Source organism: Eleutherodactylus coqui, chromosome 2 (assembly GCF_035609145.1).
Source record: "Eleutherodactylus coqui strain aEleCoq1 chromosome 2, aEleCoq1.hap1, whole genome shotgun sequence".
Classification (NCBI taxonomy): domain Eukaryota; kingdom Metazoa; phylum Chordata; class Amphibia; order Anura; family Eleutherodactylidae; genus Eleutherodactylus; species Eleutherodactylus coqui.
The window spans coordinates 54043450-54066636 of NC_089838.1; the positions used below are offsets into that span (position 1 = coordinate 54043450).

Below are 23187 nucleotides of genomic sequence, written 5' to 3' on the forward strand. Positions count from 1 at the left end.
ACCGCGGCTCGTTCTATCTTTGGGCGGGGCCTTGCATCACCCATTGTTTTAATGGGGCTGGCGGCAGCATCGCACCGCGTGCTAGGTGCGGACAGCCGCAGCGGGAGGGAGGGGAGGCAGTTTTATTACAAAAATGACTCACATCCACAGAAAAATCGTACGTTAGCGAGCACGAAAACAGGCCGCGATTCACGGCCTGGTATCGCACTCACTGTGTGACATTATCCTTACTGCCATATCTTCCTTGGTTTACATGCGATTACATGGAGGTGGGAGCTCAGTTCCTGCTCCTGGCTCTTCCAGCCTCCCCCCCCCTGCAGATGAGGACAACGTATATCGGCTAGGCGTGAAAACCGAGCCGATATACATTCGTGTGAATGCACCCTCAGTCTGTGAGGGGCCTGTGATGTGGATTATAAGCGGTGTCGTATCTCCATATCCCCTGACTCACTCACCCCCTAGGTGTCTCCACACACTTTTCGGGTGCTCAGCTTAAGGAGATACGACACCGCTTATAATCCACATCACAGGCCCCTCACAGACTAAGCCAGAAGCCTGCTGCACACTGAGGAGGGGCAATCACCATGAAACAGTCTGTCTGTGCATGGCTTCCTGGCTTGGTTTAATATTCCCAATCATTGTTAAGGCTTGTGATAAATCACTTGGATTTGAAGGAATGCTGCATCCAATGGATGGCGCTATAGAGGTATTTTCTCATTCTTATTTGCATAGATATCCCAGAGGAGCTAGCATCACCTTATAAGTGTTCTTACTCATTTTTTAGGTTTTCAAACGCCTCTTCTGTGTGCAGTGCTTGGGTAGTGACTATACCATCTCCTGACCCATTTACCCCATAGGTGTCTCCACATACTTTTTGGGTGCTCTCCTTAAGGAGACACAACACCGCTTCTGACCCACATAGGAATGTGAACCACAGGCCAACAAGGGCTGAGGATGGGTGCATTGTCCAGTATCACATGTGTAGTCTAACAGAGCTTCATGAGTGTGGACAAGCTGGTGATGTCACCAGCTGCTTCCTTTGGGTAAGTGAGAATAGTGAGAGTTTTGGCCCATGTGAAAGGGGAATTACTGTATGCTAAACTGTTCACTTCATTTTCATTACCTTCTATGACATTTATGGAAATGACACGGCACAGATTATTGTTAGGGGTTCTATCACACTCCCCTTGTGTAGCCACACCGCCTCCACGTTCCCCTCATGTAAGCCCACTTTCCTAGTGTAACTGTATTGTCACCACACCCCCCTTATGTAACTATACCGTCTTCACACTCCCCGCATGTAACCATACCACGGTTCGAAAAGTGTCATAATAGAGCCTTAAAGGGATTCTGTCATTAAAAACAAAAAAATATATACTTACCTATTGCTCCCCAGGCAGCCTGCTTACCTCTTCTTCTTATCCCAAATCTTCTCCTGGAGCCGCTTGTCACTTCGGTCACGTGACCTCCAGCAACCCGATTTTCCTCCATCCGGTCAAAAAGCGTACATTGCGCTACCTTCCGCTTCCTTCAGGTCAATGTACGCATACGTCACTAGTGACGTATGCGTACATTGCCTTGTCAGGAAGCGCGGAATGAAAGCAGCCGTGCGAGACAATGGCGCGACTGCGCACGCGCGAACCCGGCACACGACTGCGCATGCAGCTATCCTGGAGATAGCTATAGTCTATGGAATATACACGGGCTTTAGCCTTGGCAGTCGTCGTCATTAAAATCTATGTATAGCTACCTTCCATGCTGTCCATTGGTTTCTACAGTAACATTGCAACATCCTCTATTGGTTTTACAGAAACGTGCTGCACCTATGCTCCCTTTAATATATGATCCCCAGATAGGGGACGTATCAGATGCAACACGCTCAGGCAGCACTCCGGGCGCACCCACAATGCACTGAGGGAGCTGGAAGACCTTTGCATAGCCCCACCCAACGCTTTCTCACCTGCACCCTCCCCCCTCCCCCTCACATCCTCCTCAGTCCTTCCTCTTGCACCGTGCTCACGCATCCTAGGCTCCATATTACCTTCAGAGGGGAAGGATGGGTGGGGGGCTGCTGGCTCCCATCAAAGGGATGACAACCAGCTAGAACTAGGAGTAATAGATGCAATATAGACCATCCACCATAACACTGATACATATGGTTGGTGAGGAGACAAACTATACATTGCTATAAAGCTATACCTTTTCCTCTTACTACGGTTCCATGCGTTTTTCGCGCTGCACTCCCATGTGTATCCAACATGTCGGGGCTTCCTCTATATCAGTGATGGCGAACCTTTTAGAGACTGGGTACCCAAACTGCAACACAAAACCCACTTATTTATCGCAAAGCGCCAACGTGTCAGGGGCGGGGCTGATCAGGACGTATGATTTTACCCCCGTCGTTCTAAAAAGGACAGGGCCTCTTTAACCCTCTGCAGTCCAATTTTGTATTCGGGTTGCCTAGGGGCTTTTCTTTTTCTGCCTTATACTATGGCGCCTTCTGCTGGCTAAAGTTAGGGCTCCTTCCCACGGAGGGATTTACACTGCGTAAATCTGCTGCGTTGCCCGCAGCTATTAGGTTCTATTGAACCTAATAGCTCAATGCTCACGGTGCGGAATTCCATCACGGAATTCCGCACCGTGAAATCACCCGACCTCACCCGCGGTATGCTTTATTTGCCGCGGGTGTACGCGCGGCCGGCCTCCATTCTAGTCAATGGAAGCAGTGCGTCACGCTATCTTCCGCTGTAGCACAGCGGAAGATAGAGTAAAAACCGCTTCCCCGCCCACCGCCAGCCACGTCATATGACCCAGTAGATTTTGGTAGGCCGCTGTCTCCCCCTTGTGTGCTGCATTAAAAATGCACTCTGCTAAAAATAAAAAGGGTCCAGTTCTATGGCTTCTCGGAGGAGATAGGGGTTCCCCCACCTCCCGTCTCCGAGCTGCAGCGGAGACTGACTAACATGGCTGCCAAGTCCGGTATTTATACTTCTAAATTGATGACATCACAATGCAGTGACATCAGCCTGCCAGACACCTGGCTCATTTGCATACAGTGTGTATGTATGTACTGTATGTATGAATGAATGAGTATGAATGAATGAATCTATCTATTTATTTATTAATTATGTAGATTATAGATATAGATTATATCTGAATTATAGATTTTGTGCATATAGATTAAAGATAGATTTTAGATGAGATATATTTATATATATATTTATATATCTACATACATACACAAACACATATAGCTGTATTATGTATATATGTAGATTCTATAATGTATGTTGATTATATAATAGATCTATTGATTGATAGATAATCCATAGATCTATTATATAATTAATATAGATGATAGAATCTACACAGATATAAATTATCTAAAATCTATCATCTGGATATAATGTATGTCTATAATCTACTCACTCTATCTATCTATCGCTATACAAATAGCAAGATTTATTTCACTATATAATCTATAGTTATGGATGGATGGATGGATGAATTTATTTATGTATGGCGGGAAAAAAAAAAAAGGCCTGCTGTACATTTTATCTTCTTCAGATGACCATGCTGATCTATTCTTATTCTTACTAGGGTCTACTAATGCCAGCCCAGGAGAAGCCAATAAAGCCCTATGGGGTCGAAGCCAATTTTCCTTTTTTTGGGAAAAAGTTTCCGTCCGTCCCCACTCGAAATGCGTCCACCAAAAGAGATCTCTCAAAACGACCGACGGACGCACCTTCAGAGGCAAACTAGTGCTTGCTTCTAGTGTCATCGTCTGCCTAACCATCCTGCGTAGGGAGGTGACGAGTCCTGCAGGCTCTGCAAGCCTAGGATGCGTGAGCACGGTGCAAGAGGAAGGACTGAGGAGGATGTCAGGGGGAGGGGGGAGGGCGCGGTTGAGAAAGCGTTGGGTGGGGCTATGCAAAGGTCTTCCAGCTCCCTCAGTGCATTGTGGGTGCGCCCGGAGTGCTGCCTGAGCGTGTTGCATCTGATACATCCCCTATCTGGGGATCATTTATTAAAGGGAGCATAAGTGCAGCACGTTTCTGTAAAACCAATAGAGGGCGCTGCAATGTTACTGTAGAAACCAATGGACAGCATGGGAGGTAGCTATACATAGATTTTATAGACGACTGCCAAGGCTAAAGCCCGTGTATATTCCATAGACTATAGCTATTTGCAGGATAGCTGCATGCGCAGTCGTGTGTCGGGTTCAAGCTTGCGCAGTCGCGCCATTGTCTCGCACGGCTGCTTTCATTCCGCGCTTCCTGACAAGGCAATGTACGCATACGTCACTAGTGAAGGAAGCGGAAGGTAGCGCAATGTACGCTTTTTGACCGCATGGAGGAAAATCGGGTTGCTGGAGGTCACGTGACCGAAGTGACAAGCGGCTCCAGGAGAAGATTTGGGATAAGAAGAAGAGGTAAGCAGGCTGCCTGGGGAGCAATAGGTAAGTATATATTTTTTTGTTTTTAATGACAGAACCCCTTTAAGGCTCTTGTTACGGCACTCTGCCCCCCAGAGCGCCAGATGGGGTGCCCTGATCTTCCCGCACCCCACTGTCCCTGCCTACTTGCCTCGGCCCTGGCTAACCCCAGGCGGACAACTGGGCGGCGGTCCCTGCGCTGGCTAGGGACCTGGCGACTACCTAGATGGAACTACTAACCGGGGACAGAGTGCCGACAGAAGAGGCAGGTGGAACAAACCAACAAAACTTACAAGTACAAGCAGGGCTGGAGATGGAGCTCACAGGCAGATAGACAGGACCTGAATAGCAACTAGTGCTGACTGGGACAGACCAGACCAGAGGCTAACAGGACCAACAGAAACAGGCTGAGAAAGGATAGCAGGGCTGACAGACAACTAGGGACTGGCTGAGGTAAACTGCAGACAGACTGACTAGATGAAAGCAGAACCAATAACTGGCAGTGAGCTCACATCACTGCCAGTCTCTTAACCACAAGGTTCCGCCCCGGGGCGGAGAGTGGGAGGAGGCAACTCCACCCACTGCTGTATAAGAAGAACGGAGGAGTGCGGGCGGCACCCTACGGGCGGACACGCCCATGCCGCCGCCCACCGGCCGTCCCAAGCTGCTGGGATAACCTCGACACAGGGCTCCAGGCTGCTGGAGCCGACGCCGGAGCGACGCGCGCCGACCGCGGGACCCCGTGCCGCGCTGTATGGTAACATTACCCCCCCTCTGACGGGGGACCTCCGGGCCCCCGGAAACTCGACCAGGCTTATCCAGGAGGCGGCTGTGAAAACGCTGTACCAACCCGAGAATGTGACCCTCCTGAGCGGTCACCATGGGCTGATCCTCAGGTCCATGACTTCGGTAGTCTGTGGCTGCCCCATTTCCTTCAGGGCCAACCGTTGACATATCGTCATGTTTCAGGTCGTCTTCCGAGTCAATGTCCAACCATTCACCACTGTCTTTTGACCCATCCTCGCTACCAATGACGCTGCCTTCAAAATCTGAGGCATCTCCAACTTTAAAATCACTGTCATCTGAGCTATCATACTCCAAAAAACTCTTCCGGGCCCCCAAATATTGTAAGGTTCCTGTAGCCCGGCGAGAATCCAGGATCTCCTGGGCCTCGTATTCAACTTCATCACGGACCGGGGTGGGCGGCGGGGGACCGGAGGTGGGCATCACCGAAGGGACAACAGGTTTCGACACAGACTCATGGAACCCCCTGCGACCCCTCCTTTTGCGATTTCCAGAGGACCGGTACCCCTTCTGTCCCACCCTGTACGGCTCAAACACCGACAGACTCTCCTCACAACGCAACTGCATACGAGACCCCACCCCTTTCTTCCGTCCCCCCTGCAGGGCATCGGTGGCGACATCAGCAGCAGGGCAGGCGGACGGGGTGTGAAGGTAAGTGAGACCTCGGGGACTGAGTGCGGTATCGACTGAGCAGGGAGGACGGGAAGCGCGATGGCTATGGCAGAACGGCCCCCACTGGGTTAGCTCCCCAGTGGCCCAATCGAATTGGGGGTTATGCAACGCCAGCCACGGCATCCCTAGTACCATGTCTACCGACATTTTCTCCATCACCAGGAATGATAGACCTTCCGAATGGCGACCCCCCACAGTGAGTTGTAACACTGGGGTCCTCCATCGTACCAAGCCCGAAGCCAGAGGAGTAGCATCTATGCTAGCAAAACGAATTGGCGTCTTCAGCGCCAAAAATTCCGCCCTCAGGGGCTCAACGAGACGCATGCTTACCAGGTTAGCGGCTGCTCCGGAATCAATAAACGCCTGCCCTAGGCGGGAGAAGTTCCGGAATCTAACCTGGCAGGGTATTAGAAGTCTAGGACGTACCTGTGGTCCTAGGCGACCCTCCCTGCAATCGCCTAGGACTGGGAGTCTTTCTGCCGATTCGGACTGTGGGCGCTGAGGCCTCAGGGGGCAGGTTATCACCCGATGTCCAGCTTTCCCGCAGTAGAGGCAGAGATGATGCAATAACCGAACTCGGCGTCGCTCCTTGGGGTCCAGCGGGTCCAGTTCCATAGGTTCGGGAACAGAGACTGGTACGGAAGAGGAAGGAACAGGACAAACGACCTCCCTGACTCTACTGGTCTGCCTGTCCTGCTTCCCAGCCCTGAGCCTCCTATCTGCCTTCACCGCTAGCTCCATGGCCTCCTTTAAGGACCCGGGAATGGGATGGGAGATCAACAGCTCTTTGACCGCGTCCGAGAGACCCTGCAGAAAAACGTCCTTCAGGGCACTCTCGTTCCATGCAGTGTCGCCCGCATAGCGTCTGAAACTGGAGCAATAATCCTCCACACAAAGCGACCCCTGATGCAGCGCCAGCAACCGTGAAACCGCCAACCCCACTCGGTCCGGCTCATCGAAGATGCCCCCGAGTTCCTGAAAAAAGGAGTCCACCGACTGCAGGGAGGGGGAACCCTCGGGAATAGAAAAGGCCCAAGTCTGGGCAGAGCCCCGCAGCAGGGACATTATAAGCCCGACCCTCTGGGCCTCTGAGCCCGAAGAACGGGGACGCATCCGAAAAAACAGGCGACACGCCTGTTGAAAAACGAAAAACTTGTTCCTCTCCCCAGAGAACACCTCGGGGAGAGGGCACTTGGGTTCGGGACTGGTAAAGGCGTTCTGCCCCTGCGACAACGCCCACTGCTCCTGGGCCACCATGCGAGCTGACAAATCCCGGATCACCGGCACCAGGTCTTGCAGCTGGTTTGCAAGGGCGCTGATCGCCGCCATGAAAAAAAAGTATTTTAAGGGCCAGTTATTATGTTACGGCACTCTGCCCCCCAGAGCGCCAGATGGGGTGCCCTGATCTTCCCGCACCCCACTGTCCCTGCCTACTTGCCTCGGCCCTGGCTAACCCCAGGCGGACAACTGGGCGGCGGTCCCTGCGCTGGCTAGGGACCTGGCGACTACCTAGATGGAACTACTAACCGGGGACAGAGTGCCGACAGAAGAGGCAGGTGGAACAAACCAACAAAACTTACAAGTACAAGCAGGGCTGGAGATGGAGCTCACAGGCAGATAGACAGGACCTGAATAGCAACTAGTGCTGACTGGGACAGACCAGACCAGAGGCTAACAGGACCAACAGAAACAGGCTGAGAAAGGATAGCAGGGCTGACAGACAACTAGGGACTGGCTGAGGTAAACTGCAGACAGACTGACTAGATGAAAGCAGAACCAATAACTGGCAGTGAGCTCACATCACTGCCAGTCTCTTAACCACAAGGTTCCGCCCCGGGGCGGAGAGTGGGAGGAGGCAACTCCACCCACTGCTGTATAAGAAGAACGGAGGAGTGCGGGCGGCACCCTACGGGCGGACACGCCCATGCCGCCGCCCACCGGCCGTCCCAAGCTGCTGGGATAACCTCGACACAGGGCTCCAGGCTGCTGGAGCCGACGCCGGAGCGACGCGCGCCGACCGCGGGACCCCGTGCCGCGCTGTATGGTAACAGCTCTATTATGACACTTTTCGAACCGTGGTATGGTTACATGCGGGGAGTGTGAAGACGGTATGGTTACATAAGGGGGGTGTGGTGACAATACGGTTACACTAGGAAAGTGGGCTTACATGAGGGGAGCGTGGAGGCAGTGCGGCTACACAAGGGGAGTGTGATGGAACCCCTAACAATAATCTGTGCCGTGTCATTTCCATAAATGTCATAGAAGGTAATGAAAATGAAGTGAACAGTTTAGCATACAGTAATTCCCCTTTCACATGGGCCAAAACTCTCACTATTCTCACTTACCCAAAGGAAGCAGCTGGTGACAAAACATGAAACATGTGGGCAAGGAGGCTCTGGTATCCTGTTGTACCACTTCTAGCTTGGATACAAGAGGTTATACAGATGGGAATGGAGGCTCTAGTACCCTGTTGTACGCCTTGTAGCTTGGATAAAAGATAAGATAAGGACAGGCAAGGGGACTCTAGTACCCCGTTGTACCACTTCTAGCTTCTAGAATAGAAGATGGGGAACAGGCGGCTATGGAGGCTCTATTCTAGAGAATCAATACAGTAAGCAGTGGAGTAGGTCAGTAAATCAATGGCTGAAATAACAGTTGAATTGTGTTACCACGTTACTACTGACAGTCCTCACCTCTTTAGTAATCGGTGGCATGGCTGAAGCCTCATCACAGTATTTCAGTGCCAGAGCTTTCTGTCCTCGGTCTTTGTAGCACTGGGATGAAAGATAAAAAACACCAAAAAAAGCAAAAACCAGTAAAGCATTAGAATCTTACAGTAACTTTGGGGCATTACAGCAGCACACAATGTCCCTGCAGGTTGGATTACAGATGAGTGCTGCTGTATGGTGCCTTCATACCTCTAGGGCAGGATACCTACCTGATATGTATTGTCATGGGGCGCACCAAGATCTTGGCTTTGCTTGCAGTCCTACCATATCGCACTAAATGCAGAAGTGCAGTCAATGCAGCTTTTTACCTAAAATAGTAAAAATTGGTCAAAGCCTCATGCAGTGTATTACCTGACCCTGGAATAACATCAATGGCAATTATAAGAATAATGCTGATAATAATACAAATTTTGTATGTCTGTTTTCAGCCTTACAAAACCATAACTATAGAAGTTTAAATTTATACGTAAAGCTAGATATTTTTAGAAATATCTATATTGATATATAACTATCTATTTTTATAGCTAGATATATATCTATGCAGTAAGATACATTAGATCGATGGTGACACACGCACCCGAAACAAGGACCACAGGTTGTAAGCAGCCATTTTTCCGTCAGTCTCCACTGGAGTCTCTCCCAGGCCCAAACTGAACCTACCTACCTGAATTGTAAGTACCTACCTTCTTGTTCTCTATGAAAGAACTGAGCGTACCTTTTAAAAAAATGGCGGCGGCAGCAGCAACCAATCAGATTTTGTATAGTTTATGTATGCCATGCTGTCCATTGGTTTCTACAGTAACATTGCAGCGCCCTCTGTTGGTTTTACAGAAACGTGCTGCACCACCTATTGGATTTACCCAAACTTACAGCACCATAGAGATTAGCGGGTCACCTCCCAGTTCTCCATCTTTTTGCCCTATTTTTCTCTAGGGTGCTTTCAAACCGGCGGGTAAAATCGCGCCATTTTTAACCGATGCGTTGGTTATTGAAAAAAAAAAAAAGCAGATTTCGCAGCCAATGATTCCCGACGGTTCCCTTCCCTTCAGCAAGGTTTTCACTGATGTGATGTTGAGAGAGAAAATCGCAGCCTGCTGTGTCCTTCTGCGCAGTGCGTTTTTTAAAATCTCCCATGTAATCCTATGGAGGCTGCGTTTTATCGCATCACAAGGCGACAAATATGCGCTGCAATATTACCATTGGAAAGTCCTACCGACTTGCGCGTTAAACAAAAACATGCGGTTTTTAATGTGCGCGGCAGCGATGCGATTTAATCCTCTAAAAAAAGCATCGCTGGTGATTGTCACGGCCGTATATTGGGACAAAACTAAGCCTAAGATTTCTGTGGTTTCGTTTTCACCAGCAGTATTCTCTCCCGTTAATACTTGACCGAGAAAATATAGGACCTCCCCTATGAATACTATGTGCGTGAAAGATCAGGCGGCCGCCATATTCCCACCATTTATTTTGTTTCTTACAGTTGCTCCTACAGCGGTGTGTGTGTGTTTGTATATGTATGTGTGTATGTATGTGTATATATTTTACACACATACACACATCGCAATGCATTGTTCTTACAAGGCGCACTGCACTGGCAGACACACTCGCATATTTGCCATGCGAGATATTGGTTTGAGTTTCTCGGGCTGATATAGTGCTCACTTGTGTAAAATCAGCCACAGAGAATGAATTTAACATCACCAAAGACATAAAGCTATACATTGCCCTCTATTGTCAGCATGCTGTTATCCTGACCCCCAAGTGTCAATGCATAATGCATCCCAAGTGGCAGCTTGCCCACCCATATCACGTCTTGTATCCAAGCTAGAGGCGATACAACAGGGTCTGTTTCACATTTTGTATCCAAGCTAGAGGTAGTACACCTTTAACTTTTTTCCTTCTGCTTTGCTCAGATTCATTCAAATACTGTGGGTCAAAATACGCAGCACAGCCCTAGAGGAATTCGTTAAGGGGTCTAGTTTTTTAAACAGGGTCATTTGTGGGGGTTCTCCAAAGCGCTCAAGGGCTCCACAAGTGAGCAATGGGACCTAAAACACTTTCATGCAAAATAACTGTTCACAAAGCCACCGGCTGCTCCTTTCGGTTTGGGCCCCATTGTGCATACGGACACAAGATTAGGGCCACAATGGGTATATCTCTGAACACGGGACATACGGGGGTCTCCATTTTGGGGTGCCAATCCTCATCTTCATGTGCAATATAGAAAAAAATCCCATCATTAAAATTAAAATGACATATTTGCAAAAATATGAAATTTAATTTCTTCCCCTCCAAATTGCATTAATTCTTGACAAAACCTGTGGGGTAAAAATCCTCCTGACCCCCTCAGTGAATACATTAAGGGGTGTAGTTTATAAAATGGGGTCATTTGTGGGGGGATCTATCATTTGGACACCCATGAGACTTTGCAATCTTGGCTTGGTGCAGGAAAAGAAAGTGTTCCTCAAAATGTTAAAAACCAATGTAAAATTTGACGTCTCCTAAATGGTTAAAAAAAAAACTGAAGTTTTACTAATGTGCGTCCAGAATAAAGTAAACAGATGGAAATATATATCTTATCAAAGATTTGTACAGTATGTCTGCACATGTTTGAGATATTGTGGCTGAAAATAAATTACATTTTTTAAAATTTTTTCTCAATTTTGACGCTTTTAATAAATATACACTAATTTTATCAGACTATTTTCACCACCTAAATGAAGTACAACATGTGGCAAAAAAACAATATCAGAATCACTTGGATATGCAGAGCCTTTAGGCCTCATGTCCACGGGGAAAAGAAGAATTAAAATCCGCAGCGGATCACCCGCACGCGGATCCGCACCCCATAGGGATGCATTGACCACCTGCGGGTAGATAAATACCCGCGGGTGGTCAATAAAAGTGAATTAAGAAAAATGTGGAGCATGAAAAAAAAATGGACATGCTCCATTTAGGTGCGGGTCTCCCGCAGGCTTCTATTGAAGCCTATGGAAGCCGTCCGGATCCGCGGGAGACCTAAAATAAGAAAAACTTACCCGTAGCGGACCGGGCAGATCTTCTCTTCTTTGCGGCCAGATCTTCTTTCTTCGGCCCGGCGGATGTGCCCGGCGCACGCGCGCGGCACGCCTATAACAGTTTGTCTCCTCACCAACCATATGTATCAGTGTTATGGTGGATGGTCTATATTGCATCTATTACTCCTAGTTCTAGCTGGTTGTCAGGATCCAACAACCCCCCCCTCCCACCCATCAGGATCCACCAGCGCCCCACCCATCAGGATCCAACAGCGCCCCACCCATCAGGATCCAGCGGCCCCACACCCATCAGGATCCAGCGGCCCCACACCCATCAGGATCCAGCGGCCCCACACCCATCAGGATCCAGCGGCCCCACACCCATCAGGATCCAGCAGCCCCCCACCCATCCTTCCCCTCTGAAGGTAATATAGCGCTCACTAGCTCCACAAGACTAGATTGGAGCGGCTCCTCTCTTCAGTAGCTCCACTCTAGCCACTTCACTGATCTGCTGGCTAGAATGTATTGGCTGGTGGTAGGATCTCCCAGCAGCCAATACACTCCAGATGCACCATCCAATCAGTAAGCGGGGGCGGGGCTAGTGAGCGGCAGCGCTGGGGAGGACGCAGCAGTTCTGAACTCACGATATTTTTGTATCTTAGTGAACTGAATATGGCCGCCACCACAACTTGCCTCCAGCTTTCCTAGTCTTCTGCACAACATCATTACATGTCTACACCACTTTGTTTTCAGGAGCCGAAGCAAGTGGTGTGACGACTACCGAGCGAGGCTCTGTTCGTGTCAGCGGTAGGGGGCTCCATGATGGTCATCAGGTTACCAACAGTTCTGTCACCCAGCTTTCCTAGTCCCTGAATGGCCAGTCAGCCTCCTTTTGTCATATTACTGTAGGGCAGTGACTCCCACCTCCAGTCCTCGGGACCCCACAGGTCATGTTTTCAGGACTTCCTCAGTGTTGTACAGGTGATGTAATTATCATCGGTACCTCAGACATTGCCACAGGTGTTCTTACTATACGAGATCCTGAACATGACCTGTTGGGGGCGCTGAGGGGCGGAGGTGGGGAGCACTGCTCTAGAGGGTTCTAGGAAAGCTGGGAGATCCATTGTGTTGGCATTAGGTTAGCTGAACCCCCAGCGATCCGCTGTAATCCAAGGAAGATCTGGCAGTAAGGCTAATGTCACACAGTGAGTGCGATACCAGGCCGTGAATCGCTGCCCATTTTCGCGCTCGCTAACGTACGATTTTTCTGTGGATGTGAGTCATTTTTGCAATAAAACTGCCTCCCCTCCCTCCCGCTGCGGCTGTCCGCACCTAGCACGCGGTGCGATGCTGCCGCCAGCCCCATTAAAACAATGGGTGATGCAAGGCCCCGCCCAAAGATAGAACGAGCCGCGGTTCATATACGTGCAATATTTGCTCTGCCGCGTGAAAAAGGCCGAAGTGTTCAATTCCCCTGCAACGCCCCCGCAGGAGAAATTAAGTATTACGCCGTCCTTCTGCCATATGATGAACAGACATGTTGGCTGCACCATATGGTAAACTGGAGTCGGGTAATAGTGAAACGCTCAAACGTGGGAATACAACCGTTTATGTTCCATCTGAATATTGGCGCATTTACGGTTGGCGTTCGGAGGCAGAACACGTCTTAAACAGGATTTTCACACAATGAACACAGAAACAGCAAACCTGCTGTGAAGTCGAGGAGCGTCCGACACGTTCGCAGCAATACGTACAAATCTGCCGCAGGACACCGACAGCGGAGATTATTAGCACCACGTGGTCCAGCAAGCTACGAACATGGCCTAAATGTTAGGAGGCTCGTATATATTAGGGAGTCCCCTAATACTCAGGCCGCGTTTACATGAGCGACAAAGTCACACTGCGACAAATCACGTGTTTGTTCGGCTCATGCTTTCCAATGGGGTAATTCACATGTTTTGGAGGGTGCGACATCCCGATATGCCCGCGACTCGTGAGGTTTCGTGGCCCATGTTACCCTATGGAGCCTTCCTCTCTGTTGCATCGCATGAAAGCGTGATTTTTGTGCGGTGCGATGCAACTTTGACAGGAGGAAATCCTATCATCACAGCCATAACCTAAGGCCTATATATATACACACACATCACCTAGGAGCGCTGCCCGGCGCTGCTGCAGCTTCCTCCCAGTATATATATATATATATTATATATATATATATATATATACACACTGGGAGCTGTCCAAATCCGCAGCTATGGTTGTGGTTTACACAGAGAGACGACAAGGAGCCGTTCATGTTTAGCCCATGTAAAGGACGCCATCAGCCAACAAATGAGCATTTCCTCGTTAGTCCGCTCATTGCTGCCATGTTCACACGAGGTAATGAGCGGGCACCAGTCAGCGGCCACAACCCTTCGGCCACTGCAGATATTGGCGCGGACTTCCCTTTTACGGGAACCCGTGGCCAGCTGTTAGCCCAGTAAACCAATCCCACGGGTACAATGGTGTCGCATCTGTAAGAAGTCCCCGCGCCGCACGCAAATGGCGCAGAGCGGTGCAGTTGGGGCCGCGCCGTCTCCGCTAGGTGCTGTTATACACCCGCCTATTTGTGTTTGTTTAATAATAAAAACTATTTCCTGATATTGGATCGTGAGGAAGCAACTTTCGATTCTGGTGGAGGTAGTCTTCGGAGTTAACAATTGTTTAGAGCCATCTCGGACTCCTGAGGGGGGAGGCTGACACTCCCCTCTCCTAAGTGAGTATACATCATCTATCCTGTGTGTTCGCAGCGCAGCTTTATTGTGATCGTTACACGACTGGATATGTTATACAGCCAGCCGTGGCGAAGGGAAGATCCGGAGCAGGTGAGTAAATTCCGATTTTGGTCTCCCGCACGAAAATGGAGCATGGTCCATGTGAGCGCATGTGCCCATCAGCAAGATGGTGGACGCAAGCGCAGAAGCTGCAGAGGGCCTGGTAAATTTTGCGGCGGACGTCTGCTCTCTCTGTTTTGGCGGCCGCTTCACCACTGCCAGCCTTGAATCCTACGGCCGCGGCTCACTGCCATCTGACCCCAGACTGCTACGTATGGGACGCTGGCGGCGTGCTCCGTACATGGGGCCGACGGACTGTAGTGTCTTGCGCCAGGCGTCTGTCTGCTGGGTGCCGGCCACTGCAACGGTGTCACTTCGCAATACTGCGGTCGACTCAATGGTGGGTGAGGGCGGACGCCTACGTGCGGGGGGCCACTGACTTTACTATATTGCTTTGGCCGTCTGTCTTCTGCCTGACAGAAGGTCCCCCGAAGACAAGTAAGTATATGGTGGTGGTGGGTAAGGGCGGCCGCCTCTCTAACCCCAGACGCATCATAAGGACACAGGCTGCCTCTCTGATGTGCTACCCCTTCAGTTGGGCACCCAGGATAAAAAAATAGCACCACGGCGTGCTGTTACGTTCCTTGCAGGACCTGACACGTTTGTTCCAATGCAGCCAATCACGTAGAGGGGGCGTGAACCCCCTGTCAATCTTGACTCCACCACGAATTATGGGTGGCGTCAAGATACACTAATACACCAATGCTATTTTTTTGGCCAGCACTGTTCGCCCCGGTGGGGATCAGCTAGCACAATGCTGCACTGCAGTGTATTTCTGTTTGTGTTTTCCTATCCCAGCCATGGCAGATCAAGAGGCCAATGTCAGACTTCAGGATGATAACGGCCACATCGGCCCTCTGCAATTACATGCTGCGGTCAACATTGGCATCTGCTGGTCAGTACGATTAAGGGTTAATACATTTGTGGCATTTATGCGCATCGTTTACTTAGACTAGTAACGTCCCCGCGCTCTCGTGGAAGGTTGTACATACACTGGAACTATAAGATTTGGGCTCTCCCATCCCCCGACCATAGATGCAAAAACTTCAGACGAGACACCCAATGAGTATTCCGGAAGTTTCTCCCCCCACACCCAAAACAAATCCCAATCATCATCTTCCGCCAAGTCACCAAGATGACTAATCCGATATTTTTGTATCTTAGTGAACTGAATATGGCCGCCACCACAACTTGCCTCCAGCTTTCCTAGTCTTCTGCACAACATCATTACATGTCTACACCACTTTGTTTTCAGGAGCCGAGGCAAGTGGGGTGACGACTACCGAGCGAGGCTCTGTTCGTGTCAGCGGTAGGGGGCTCCATGATGGTTATCAGGTTACCAACATGTTCTGTCACCCAGCCTCCTTTTGTCATATCACTGTAGAGCAGTGACTCCCACCTCCAGTCCTCAGGACCCCACAAGTCATGTTTTCAGGACTTCCTCAGTGTTGTACAGGTGATGTAATTATCATTGGTGCCTCAGACATTGCCACAGGTGTTCTTACTATACGAGATCCAGAACATGACCTGTTGGGGGCGCTGAGGGGCGGAGGTGGGGAGCACTGCTCTAGAGGGTTCTAGGAAAGCTGGGAGATCCATTGTGTTGGCATTAGGTTAGCTGAACCCCCAGCGATCCGCTGTAATCCAAGGAAGATCTGGCAGTAAGGCTAATGTCACACAGTGAGTGCGATACCAGGCCGTGAATCGCGGCCCATTTTCGCTAATGTAAGATTTTTCTGTGGATGTGAGTCATTTTTGTAATAAAACTGCCTCCCCTCCCTCCCGCTGCGGCTGTCCGCACCTAGCACGCGGTGCGATGCTGCCGCCAGCCCCATTAAAACAATGGGTGATGCAAGGCCCCGCCCAAAGATAGAACGAGCCGCACGGAAGATGATGATTGGGATTTGTTCCCACCGGGAACTTTTGTTCTAAAAGGAACAATCCCGTGGCCCCTTCAGCAGCACTCTGCGCTCTCACACTAACACTGGTTGCTGCTGCCGCCGCCATTTTTTTAAAAGGTACGCTCAGTTCTTTCATAGAGAACAAGAAGGTAGGTACTTACAATTCAGGTAGGTAGGTTCAGTTTGGGCCTGGGAGAGACTCCAGTGGAGACTGACGGAAAAATGGCTGCTTACAACCTGTGGTCCTTGTTTCGGGTGCGTGTGAAGGGCCGCTTCACACAAACATATTTGTTTCAATGGATGCCTTCAGAATTCTCTTTACTCACATTTCGCATGCGTGCAAAACCCCAACATGCTCTATTTTTGTGCACATTTGCGCACCAACGGTCCCTGTACAAGTCTATGGGAAGTGTGCACGTAACCGATTCCTATCTCCAAAAAAAGTTATAATAAAAAGCGATAAAAAAGTCTTATAAACTCCAAAATGGTACAAATAAAAACTACAGGACATCACGCAAAAACACGAGCCGTCGCACAAGTATCATGCGATACTTCCGCCATGTATCACGTGGACATGAGGCCTAAATCTAAGTGCTTGGTTGTTAGCAGCCGCAGCTGCGCTGCACCTCTTGCTCGTCAGTTTTTTTTTCTGCTTTTGGAAACTGCTGTAGGAAAGGGGGTGCACCAGTACTGGAGGTACTGCAATACCAGGTCAATGTGAGGAGTGGACAGAGCAAGCACTTTTTCCAGCTCCCTGTTCTAAAAATCCATTTAATATATGATCCCCAGATAGGGAACGTATCAGATGCAACACGCTCAGGCAGGACTCCGGGCACACCCACAATGCACTGAGGGAGCCGGAAGACCTTTGCATAGCCCCGCCCAACGCCTTCTCAACCGTGCCCTCCCCCTCACATCCTTTTCAGTCCTTCCTCTTGCACCATGCTCACGCATCCTAGGCTTGCAGAGCCTGCAGGACTCATCACCTCCCTACGCAGGATGGTTAAGCAGGCGATGACACAAGAAGCAAGCACTAGTTTGCCTCTAAAGGTGCGTCCGTCGGTCTGTTTGAGAGATCTCTTTTTGCTGGACGCACTTCGAGTGGGGACGGACGGAAACTTTTTTCCAAAAATGAGGAAAATTGGCTTCGACCTCATAGGGCTTTATTGGCTTCCACTGGGCTGGCATTAGTAGACCCTAGTAAGAATAAGAATAGATCAGCATGGTCAACTGAAGAAGTTAAAACGTACAGCAGGCCTCCCGACCCCCCCCCCCCTCACCATACATACATAAATCCATCCATCCATCCAACTAAAGATTATATAGAGAAATAAATCTTGCTATTTGTATAGAGATAGATAGATAGATGGTGTAGATTATAGACATACATTATATCCAGATGAAAAGATTCCTGAAAGACGCCAAAAGAAAATATGGCGGAGCGAGAAAACCAAACTAAACTGACGCAGACAGTTCTCAGCGAGGCACGGGATTTAATGAATGTAAAACTATTCGTCTGCAATACATGACGGTCCGAGGATTTACACGTCCAAAAGGGTCTTGTTCAAATGACACGAAGGAACGCTGCGCACTCTCCGCGACGTAGGCGGTGTGCGAGGAAGGCTGCACAAGAACCCCTCTGCACCCAGTAGGCTGTACAGCTGTCCTCCTGTGCTGGAGATAGCTATAGTCTATGGAATATACACGGGCTTTAGCCTTGGCAGTCGCTTCCATTTCAAGCACAAAAGCAAAAGGCATTACGAGCAAGCGTGTTCAACTACAAAATGATGCGTCCGCCGAACAAATGGATACAAGATGTGATACAGACAGGCACAGAGGCTCAAGTTCCCTTTTGTACCACCTTTAGCTTGGATACAAGATGTGATACAGGCAGGCATGAAGGCTCTGGTACCCTGTCATACCGCCTCTAGCTTGGATACAAGATGTGATACGGGTGGGCATGGAGGCTCCAGTGCCCTGTTGTACCGCCTCTATATTGGATACAAGATGTGATATGCAATCCTCTGTAACAGCGGATTCTTTACTCCCCGTTCAGTGACAAGGGGACTCCCCATAGGGAATATTTATACACAGAGCACCTATGCGTGTATGCATGTCCTATGTTTTGCAGGTACGCCCATTTGCATATTTCTCTGGGTTCTGTTTAAATTCTCAAATGGGTTTCGTTGGCGACCTTGAACAAAACCCTAGGCTGCCATTACTAAAACTGAGACCAAAGCTGCACATTTTGATCTCCATTCCAGCCAGAAGACCAGACTGCGCAAGCGCGTCTAAAAACGCCAGAAAACAGCGAAATTAGACGGCACCATGGCAACGGGGACGCTAGCAACGGAGTAGGTAAGTGAATAACTTCTGTATGGCTCATATTTAATGCACAATGTACATTACAAAGTGCATTAATATGGCCATACAGAAGTGTATAACCCCACTTGCTGCCGCGGGACAACCCCTTTAAGGCACAAACAGGCTTGGTCACTAAGAGGTTAATGGGGTCGGCTGCAGCATCGCTGGCTTCATTGAAAGCAATGGCTAAACCTCTGCGGCAGTAAAAGTGACCCCCCAGCGGTATTTGTGACCCTGAAGGGATGCAAAAGCCTTAAAGATCAGTGAGGTCTCTTTCACACAAGTGCTTTTGCGTACGTTTTTGCGTGCAGAGAATCAGCCGCGGGAACTGCAACCACTGGTCAATTTTCACTGCTGGGTGTGTCCCTCGCCGATGTGAACTGGGCCGGCAGTACAGAAAAGGAAACTTACCTGCGCAGGAACGCTCGCAAGACAAAGTGATTGCGCTCCATTTAGAGTGCAATAGCGTCACACACTCGCGTGATTGCGTCATGCACGTGTGAAGGAGCGCTAAGGGCTTCACATGGGCGTATGCGTTTTTGCACGCAGCAAACAAGTTTTTTGTTTTTGTTTTTTTTAATGTGTATTTTACTGTCATTTCTGCATCACGGGGCCTATTCATTTGCGTGCACCAGACAAACACTCCCTGACTTAAATGGTTATTTACCCTAATGAGTTCCAGGTGTGTTATTTTTCTCGTGGGATTGAACAGTGTATTGCACGCACATTTGCGCACCCCCTATAGACTTTAAATGCACACAAAAGTAGAGCATGCAGCGGTTTTTTCGCATTTGGGCAAAAAAAGGAAACGAAAACCAATCCGTTGAAATCAATGGGTTTTATTCTCTGCATATTGTGCTCAGAAAGTTTGTGCATGCTAACACACGCGTGTAAATGTCCATGTGAAGGAACTCTTAAGCCTGGCTTCAAATGGGTGTGTTTGTGTGCGCATTTATGCAGCGAATAGAGCCCTAACGAACGGGTTCGTTCACAAGTGCGCATCTTTACATTTCACGCAAAAAAAAAAAATGCAGCATACTCTATTTTGCGGCACTTTTGCACACACCAAAAGTCCCCATAGAAGTCAATGGGGATGCACAAATATGCATGTGATATGCCAGGAGGTGCGTGATACGCTGCGTAATTGCGCAGGAGAGGAACACACCCAGAACTCGTTAGACTTATTTCAATAGCTGGGAGCAGCGGTGGGTATCTTTCTGAATGCACAAAAGCCAGCAAAATATCTGCAGATGCGAATACACATACGCGGGCAAGCGCAATATCGCTACAAGAAAATCGGACTGATATCGCACTCATAAAGCTGCTTTCATACAAATGTTTTCTCGCAGATAAACGTCGCCCACAAATCGTCGCCATGTAAAGCATTGGACTCCAATGCATTCATTCACACGGGCGATTATTACCCTCCCCTCCCGCACAGCATCAAAATATGAGCCATGACCTATTTTTTGACGAAAACCGCAGAGAGGGGGAGGGAGTTTACCGGCACACGTTGCAGAAGACAGCGGGCTTCTATTTAGCTATTAAGGCTTAACAAAAGCCATTCTGCCGACCGCGGCAGCGGAGTCCATTCACGCGATGCAGCCCTGTGAATGGATGAGACAGCGCTAATTCCAAAAGGGATTAGATTGCAGCAATGTTGCGCTGCCGCAATTCTTCCACGCGATGCCTTTGCGTGTGAATGCAACGCTTGTATGAAAGAGGCCTAAAGCTGTGGGGGGTTTTTCTCCCCCCTTCCCCCCCATGCACAGAATTAGGGGCTTATTCACACGGGCATATTTTTCATCAGTATTTTGTGAGCCAAAACCAGAAGTGTAGAGAAAGTCTAATTGGGAAGATTTTTATTTCTTCCGTATTTTGCGCCCGTTCCTGGTTTGGCTCAGAAAATACTGATGTATAATTCGTCGTGTGAATAAGGCCTAAGGCTTATTCAGACTGGCACAGGCGAAACTACGCTCGGCGGCATGGGCAAATCATGCGTAGAAATCACAGGCAGGAAAGGAGGTGGTGAAAACGAAACCACTGAAATCCCATAGAGATCCGCGGTTTCGTTTTTTTCCCTTTTTATATGCTTGTGATTATAAGGGGACTAAAGTACATTCGTGTGAAGGAGCCCTCGGCACAATTTTATGCATATGAGAGAGCATTTGCTTACCCCCTTAGACTCTAATGGATTATCGGGAGCGCAAATGCACGTAAAAATCATTGCGGTTTCTGCGACCGCTTTTCTGCACAGAAAACGGCGTGCTAAATTTAGCACACCGTGTAAAAAGAGGCCCTAGGGCTTCGGCAGACGAATGTACGCGCCAAGACTATTGTCGCAGTGGAGCGTATTTGTGCATAAACAAGGTTTACAGTAATCGGGTTGCGCTTGAAATGCCAGTTCACACGCGCGTTCACCCCTTTCCGTGGCATACAGTGGCGATGGTCATCTTCTCCCTGCGACGGCCGCCGGGTCACAACTCTTTCCTGTCATTTTTGTATGTAAAACGCAGAAAGATGAGGTGAGAAACACCCTTAGGGTCAGGGGCGTACCTAAAGGCTCAAGGGCCCGGGTGCAAAAGTTCAGCTCAGGGCCCCCCCTTCCCTTTCTCACCGCGTACCCATACCTAAATCATGCTGCATACAGCTGCAAAACGAATTTCCATACATGAATTAGCCCTATTAACGCGTTTCCTGCACTAGATGAAAATCACACACACACACCGCTTTTTATTGCGGTATACTGCTTCCATTGATTTGAATGCGATTACTCAGACGTGAGCTCGGAACCGGTGATTTTTAAGCGCTATCTGTCCTGTATTTGCGTTTTCTAACGCACCTCCCCACCCATCACAATTGTGGGGTGCATTAAAACCGCTTTACCATGCGTTCAAAAGTGCTGCTCAAAATTGAGGTAAAAAACCCACGATTTTAAGCTGTGTTTTCTGAATGCACGTCTTAGAGCAGCCTTAGGGCCTGTGCACACGGGCGGAAATTCCGCTGCCGGATTTCCCGCAGAATAGACAACGCAATCCTAGGCAGACGGCCGCGGTTTGTCCGCGCGAAATCACACGTGGAAAACAAACCGCGGCATGCTCTATTTCTGTGCGGGGTTCGCAGAGCCCCGCACAGAAACGTCACTCGCCGGCCGCTGGCACCGGTCTGCGCATTTAGGACGGCAACTCCCACAGCCTAGAAGTTTGTATGATCTAGAGGCTCAGTCACAGCAAATGTGGACACATAATACCATATGGAACCTGTATGCCTCAATTGCCCCCCATATCACATCTTGTATCCAAGCTAGAGGCGGTACAACAAAGTACTAGAGCCTCCATACTCGCCTGTATCACATCTTGTATCCAAGCTAGAGGTGGGACAACAGGGTACTAGAGCCTCCATGCTCGCCTGTATCACATCGCAGGGAGAGAAAACGCATCAATTCTGCCATAGAATTTTGATTTTTTTTTATAGCGTTAATCATGCAGCATAAATGATACACTACATTTTTTTCTGTGGGATGGTACGGTTACAATGATACCAAAATTCTTATATTTTTTTTAGGTTTTTCCACAATAAAAAGCCTTTTTTTTGGAAATTATTATTTTTTTCTTAACTCACTGCATTCAAAGTCCTATAACTTTTTTATTTTTCCATGGACGGAGCTCTCTGAGGGCTTATTTTTTGCGAGACGAGCTGTAGTTTTTATTTGTACCATTTGTATCTGGCGTCCTGTTGCCATAACAACCAGCCGGGCTCTGCGATAACATTGCGAGAGCCGGCTGAAGTCACAGAGGGAGCGCGCTCCCTCTGTGAACCCTTTCCCTGCTGCGATCAACATAGATTGCGGCAGGGAAGGGGTTTACAGCAGTGGGGAGGGGGGCGCATCTCCGATGCCCCCCGCTGTTTTTGAAAATGTTTTCTCGCAGATAAACGTCGCCCATAAATAGTCACCATGTGAAGCATTGGACTCCAATGCATTCATTCACACGGGCGATTATTACACCCCCTCCCCTCCCGCACAGCATAAAAAAACACAATTAGAACATATTAGAATCTACATTTTTTTTCCGTTCACACGCTAGCAATACGTCATGCTGTCATATATAATCAACATACATTATAGAATCTACATATATACATAATACAGCTATATGTGTTTGTGTATGTATGTAGATATATAAATAAATATATATATATATATATATATCATCTAAAATCTATCTTTAATCTATATGCACAAAATCTATAATTCAGATATAATCTATATCTATAATCTACATAATTAATAAATAAATAGATTCATTCATCCATACTCATTCATTCATACATACATACATACACACTGTATGCAAATGAGCCAGGTGTCTGGCAGGCTGATGTCACTGCATT

General features: G+C 48.8%; 1 pseudogene; it reads right to left on the reverse strand.

Moving 5' to 3' along the window:
• Nucleotides 1-17105: 17105 nt before the first annotated feature.
• LOC136613345 (U2 spliceosomal RNA) lies at nucleotides 17106-17233 on the reverse strand (annotated as a pseudogene).
• Between the last annotated feature and the right edge of the window lie 5954 nt (nucleotides 17234-23187).